Source organism: Pelodiscus sinensis, chromosome 5 (assembly GCF_052426305.1).
Source record: "Pelodiscus sinensis isolate ZL-2025 chromosome 5, ASM5242630v1, whole genome shotgun sequence".
NCBI lineage: Eukaryota > Metazoa > Chordata > Testudines > Trionychidae > Pelodiscus > Pelodiscus sinensis.
This window is the reverse complement of record NC_143056.1, coordinates 87,790,954-87,797,437: the sequence shown is the minus strand read 5'-3', so window position 1 is coordinate 87,797,437 and position 6,484 is coordinate 87,790,954.

The following is a 6,484-nucleotide window of genomic DNA, read 5'->3' as shown; positions in this document are numbered from 1 at the left end:
CCTGTCACTCTCTCCCGCACCTGTTCTTCCATCTACCTCTGTAAATGCTGTCCCCTCTGAGGCTGCCAGGCTACCCACTCATACAATGGAAGCAGTGGGCATGGATGGGGACTCCGGGACCTCCACTGCTCATGCTGTGGCACCTTCTGCCAGTGTCACCATTAAGAAGCCCCTCCTGAAGGGCAGGAAGGGCCAGGGGACCAAGAAGAGCAAGAGCTCCACCTGGAAGGCAAACCCCCCCATGCTGTAGCCCTGGTGTCAACCACAGCTTCCCCTCTTTCCTGCCCCTCTGTTCCCTCCACCAGCTCTTGGGGAGTGGGGGGAAAGAGACATTCTAGCTTCCAGGGCATATGCCCAGCTAGCTGCCACCTCCCCCCTCCGCCCCTGCCACCTCTCAATCCACGCAAGCCACCTCCTGGAATTTCATTCCTGACAGACATGGCCCCTTTCCCACCCCGACCAAGAGGCATGGAGTCCATTGCCTCCTGGTGTTGGCCTCACCCCACGTAGAGACCTATGTGAGGACACTGGAACATGTGGTGGGGTCCGTGGCCATAGTGGCGGCCTCTAGGATGTTTGGGAAGGTTCTAGTCTTTCTGGCATCTGAAGCCGCCACCCAGGAGATGGTAGAGAGGTTTGGTGGTGGGGGAAGTCCACATTCCATAGGAGCCTCTGCAGGACCTGGGCATATGGGTGGTGTTTTCTTCCCTTCCTCCCCAATGCCACCCTACTGCCATTGCTCTCCGCCCTGGGGAGGCCCTTGTCAGTCCTGGGTCATTTTCCTCTGTGCTGCAAGGATCCTGCCCTCTACCATGTCCACTCCTGTTGGCAGGTCCAAATCCAACTGCTGCTGGCATGGCATACTGGAGAATTTCTGATGCCCCATCAAGAGGCCCAGTACTGGGTATACTACAGTGTGGGGGAGGCCCGGTGCTTTCTCTGCCGAGTGATGGAGCACATCTGAAGGGATTGTCCCCTGGTTTGGCACCTGCAGCTCCCACTGGCCAAGACTAGGGAACTATGGCCAGTGGGAGCTGAGGGGGAAGTAGTGGCATACATGACCTCTAGGGGCTACAGGGTACATTGGCCTCTTCCCAGAGTGGTGTGGGGCCGGGGCAGGAAGGGAGCCTGCCTTAGTCTTGCTGCACTGCCAACCAGGAACTGCTTGTAGTAAGTGCCTCCTGACAAGAAGTTACACCCTATTTTCTAGATGCCTCCCATAACCAGCACCCCATACCCTCCTATACCCCAAGCCCAGGCCTGAGCCCCTTCCCAGGGTTAGCACCCCAAACTCCTTCCTGCACTCCAGTCCCTGAACCCAGCCTTGACCCCCACTCAGAGCCAGCACCTTGTACTCGTTTCTGCATCTCAACACTCTTCCCCAGCCCAGACCCTCCTCCTGCATCCAACCCCCCTCCCAGAGCTTCCACCCATCACCCCCTCCTTTACCCCAAACCACCTGCCCCGGGCTCAGTCCAGACCATCCTCTGACACTGCAAACCCCTTGGCCTCTGTCCAGAGCCTGCATTCCCTCCTGAAACCCAACCTTCTGCCCTGGCCCAATGAAAGTGCATGAGGGTGGGGGAAGAGTGAGCAGGGCAGGGCTTCAGGGAAGGGGCAGGGTAGACCCTGGGTTGCCCTTAAACACCAAAAGTTATTTGGGGCATAAAAAGGTTGGAGACGACTGACCTAGACTGTCCCTGAGAGCTGTTTAACTTGTGCTTAAAAACCACCAGTGACAGAGATTTCACAACCTCCCATGGAAGCCTGTTCCACTGCTTAACTATCATTAGCTAAATTTTTCTTAATAACTGCAGATAGTCCCCGATTTACGAACAAGTTATGTACCAAGCACTTGGTCGTAACTCGATCTGTTCGTAAGTCGGACCCCATTCATTTCAATGTGACGGCACAGTTCGTAAGCATGAATCGCGTTCATAACTTGGGGCCGCGCTTAATGGGAGGTTGGTCGTAAGGACGAACGGTGGTAAATTGATGCGTTCGTAACTTGGGACTACCTGTAATCTAAATCCCCTGGCTGCAGAATAAATTGATTACAGCTTGTCCTATATTCAGAGGCACTGGAAAACAAACTGATGACCTTAGTGTTTATAACAACCTTTAACATATCTGAAGATTGAGATCAGATTCCCCCTCCATTACTTTAAGCAATGCTAAACATGCCCAATTTTTGTAACTTTTCCTGTATGGATCAGCTTTTCTAAACCTGTAAAAATTGGTGTTGGTCTCCTCTGGCCTTTGTCCAATTTACCCACATCTTTTCCAAAACTGGAGCTATTAATTAGCCATTTTTAAATTAATTTAATGTGGGCCATATTGATATAGCAATGTTTTAGTTTCTTAACTCTAAGGCTATGTCTAGACTACATTCCTCTTTTGAAAGAGGAGTGTAAATGAGGCAAATTGAAAGTCCAAATGAAGCATGGATTTAAATATCCCACGCTTCATTTGCATATTCATGTCTGAGCAATTTTTTGAAAAAGGGTTTTTTGAAAGTGAAAGCACAGTCTAGACAGGGTTCTTTTGGAAAAAAAACCTTTTTCGAAAGAACCTGTACTCATTTTTTTACTTTTGAATAGTCGATTAACCTCATGAATTCTTATTGGTTACTCTCAGCTATTCTATAGTCCCTGAGGGTGAGGCTGGCAGCCAATGTGCTCCGGCCCCACTCCTGAGGAGCCCCCTGCCACTCTGTGCTGCTGCCTCTGTTCAGAGGCAGCTGTGTGGGGTGCCAGGTGGGTACTGAACCGTGATGGGTGCCAGTTGAAAAACCAGGTCCCCTCGCTGATCAGCTGCCTGCTACCACCTCTGATGCAGAGACAGCAGTCCTTGTCCAGGGTGGGTCTGAGCTCCCAGACCTGGTGCGAGTCGCAACTGAGCCAGTCTGCTTGCCCGCCTGGCTTCTAATACACTTTAAATGCAGAGGCATAGTGGGGGTAGGTCCCAGACCCAACGCAAGCCTGGACTGAGCCATGCTGCTGACCAGCCTGCTAAAAAATGTACTGGCAAGGGCAGAGAGGGGAAGGAGAATGCATGTAGTCTATAACATTAACCTATAAGCTTTTGCTTATCAGTTAATCGACTTCACTATTATAAGCTAGTCTGTCTAAGGTAATACATTTATATGTGGGGAAAGGAATCCTGCCTCTGGAGTTCAGTCTTGCTTGCCAACAAAAATAGCGTGGTTCTATTGTGCAAGGACAGAACAGTGCATAGAGTGCAATCCACTTGTTTGCCATGAAGCTCAGTTCAAAGGGGGCAGTAGTGTGGGGAGGGATCCTTCTGCCATCCCTCTTGATATCACTTCCTGCAGGAGGAGGAAGTATTTAAATCAGGCCTGGGCAAAATATGGCCTCCGGGCAGCATCCGGCCTGCAGAGGCAGCAGGAAGCCCCAGGCAGGCTCCCCAGCTTGCCCTGCAGCCATGCAGAAATGTGGCTGAAGGGCTCCATTTCTGTTTTGGAACTGGAGGGAAATGGGGAGTTTTAGAAGCCACCCCCAACATATTCTCATTCGCCAGTTTCTGGCAGAAATCAGCCAATGCGAGTTGCTTCTTAGAATAAAAGGCAGCTATGAAGAATCATGCCCCCCTCTCCTGGGCTCAGTTATTCATGAAGCACAGGGCCAGGCAAGTGGGCAGGCAGGCTGGCTGGGAAACATTTTAAGCTCTGCAGGCAGGCAGGCTAGTTTGGCAGCTGACAAGTAAGTCTGTTGGCCACAGCCTGCTTCTGGCACCCCAGCCCTCTCCTGCCCCACTCAACATACCCAAACCCTCTGTCCCCCTCTTACACCCATACCCAGATCTGGCACCCTTATCTCCTGCCCCAGATCACAATCCCCTCCTACCCAACATCACATCCCAAACTCCTGCACTCCAATCCCATGCAGAACAGCAAAACACAGAGGCTACGTATATACTGTGCATTGTTGTGCAAGAAGATATGCAAATTAGGCATGGGGATGAATATCGCTGTGCCTCATTTGCATACCTAATGAGCTGCCATTTTGCAGAAGGGGATTTTGTCTACACTGCTCCTTATTGCGCAAAAAAACCCCTCTTGCACAGAAGCCATTCTTCCTGAAAATAAGCGGCAGAATAGACGTAGCCAGATAGATTTAATACCTGAGAAAGATGAAGGGAAAGGTTAACAGACTCAGGAGACCCTGCTTAAACTGTAAGCTCTGTCAAAGACTTCCTGAGCAATCTTGGACAAGGCTCTTAGGCCAAGATCAACAAAGGTGTGTAAATCCTGTTATGGCTCCACTGTGAGCCACAAAACTGACACCATGCCTCCTAGGGGCCTAAGTTTTGGGAAGAGACCCTTTTGGCTCATTGGTTGGTGCACTCTGCTAAAGTGTGGGAGACTTAGGTTCAATTCATGCCTCTTTGCCAGATAGGGGAAAGGAACTGAAAGGAGTCTGAGAAGAATGCTTTAATCCCTGAGCTATAGGATTTTCTGATGTGGGGCTCTTTCTAGTCTCTCAGGTTCAGGCTATTCCACTGTGGATAAATAATGAAAGAATGATTGGAGCAGAGGAACTGGATTCAGGGTGCTTCCTACCTTCCATGTGAATGTCCCACCACCAAACTGCAGAATGTCTCTCTCTGGCCCAATGTCTAAGTAAGTATTTATACACAATGCAACAGACACTGAACCATAGAGATTTCCTTTAGCCTGAATCTCCCACCTCCTAGCCAAGCACTCTACCTCCCTCCCCTGTCTGTTTTGTGTGGAGTAAGGCATGCATCTAACGCATTCCCACAAGAATCATCTTAGGCACCTAAGCTATCTGACTCCAGACAGCAGGTTGCCATTTGTGGATCACTAAACAGAGCTAGGCACCTGCCTCCAAAAGTGGGTCAGGGCTTCTCTCTCATCCACCTGCCTGCATCTCCTCTTGGCTAGCTTAGGTAACTCCCTGCCTTGTGTATTGTCTCTTCTGGATTGCATTATAACACACCTTACTCTTCCCATTCTTTGTATAGAGAGTCTCAGCACCTAACTTGGCTCAGTGGATTGTAGCAATGCTCCTATGATTTTCTTAGCATGCAAAGGTATGTTTGTTGACCTACTCATAAACCTAACTGAATGCTTAACATGGCTTTAATTAAATTACCCACAGCTGTAAGTTTAAAATGCACAGTACTTACCAATGGCACAAGCAAGGTTTTCTCAGCAGTGGAACTATTTCTATGCTGCAGACTGCAATGCTAGGGCAGGGCCAATACTTACCTGACCTTCATTGGGTTTTCAGTGTAGGGAAAGGCACGTGAAACAGTCTCTGAGAGTGGAGTCAGTACTGGGTACAGAAGCTGTTGGGAGTGGAAATTGGTGTGGTCATGACACATGTTGACACTGACCCACTGGGCTGGATGGCATGCTGAGTTAAGTCATGGAGTGGCGCTCCCTCCTTCTTGACTCTCTGTGCCACCTGACTTGGGCCTACTGCATGGGCCTGGCATGAGCTGCCCATAGCTCACCAAACATTCCTCCACAACTCTCTAGGAGGTGTATTCCCCAGTTTAACTAAGGAGGATATGCTAGAGTTATAAAATCACAGTTGGTGTGGAGAAAGTAAATAAGGAAGTGTTATTTGCACCTCAGAACACAAGAACTAGGAGTCACCAAATGAAATTAATAAATAGCAGGTTTAAACCATGCAAAAGGAAATATTTCTTCACATTTAACCTGTGGAACTCTTTGTTGGAGGATGTTGTGAAGAGTTAAAAAAAGAGAACTAGACTAGTTCCTGGAGGATAGGTCCATCCGTAGTTATTAGGATGGGTGTAAAACATACTCTGGAATGTCCCTAGCCTCTGTTTTCCAGAATCTGGAAATCAGTGATAGGGATAGATTGCTTGATGATTACCAGTTCTGTTCATTCCCTGTGAAGCACCTGGCATCAGCTGCTATCAGAAGACAGAATACTAACCACTGGTCTGAGGCGGTATGGCCATTGTTATGTATGTCCAGGGCGAGATAGACTCTATACTGCCCCATTTGACCTATGTAGCTTTATCAAATTTCTGTGTGATACACTTTTAAATGTAAAATGAATCCCAGCCTATGTTGTGAGGCAATACAAAATGGCTATCGCCCAGCATAAGCTTTCTCTGATGGAGCTCGTGGGATCCACCTTATGGTCACCAGGTTCAGCCAATTCACAGACACACAAAAATATAAATATGGAGTGGTATTACATTGCAGGGCTTACTAGAGTGATTATTTACATAGACAGCCTGGATACCAAGGAGATTGCATGTGTTAACCCAAAACAGACTGCATACAGCATATCTAAGCTTCTGAATACTTCAGGCCAGAGTCCAATAGATAAAGGCTCTCAGCCCAGGCAGATTTCACTCCTCCCTGGAATGTAGGGTTCCTTCTGTAGCCCAAACTATTGCATTTTAAAGACCTGCTTTGCTAATGAGGCTCAGGTGTCATTTCCTACCTTCAAGCCTG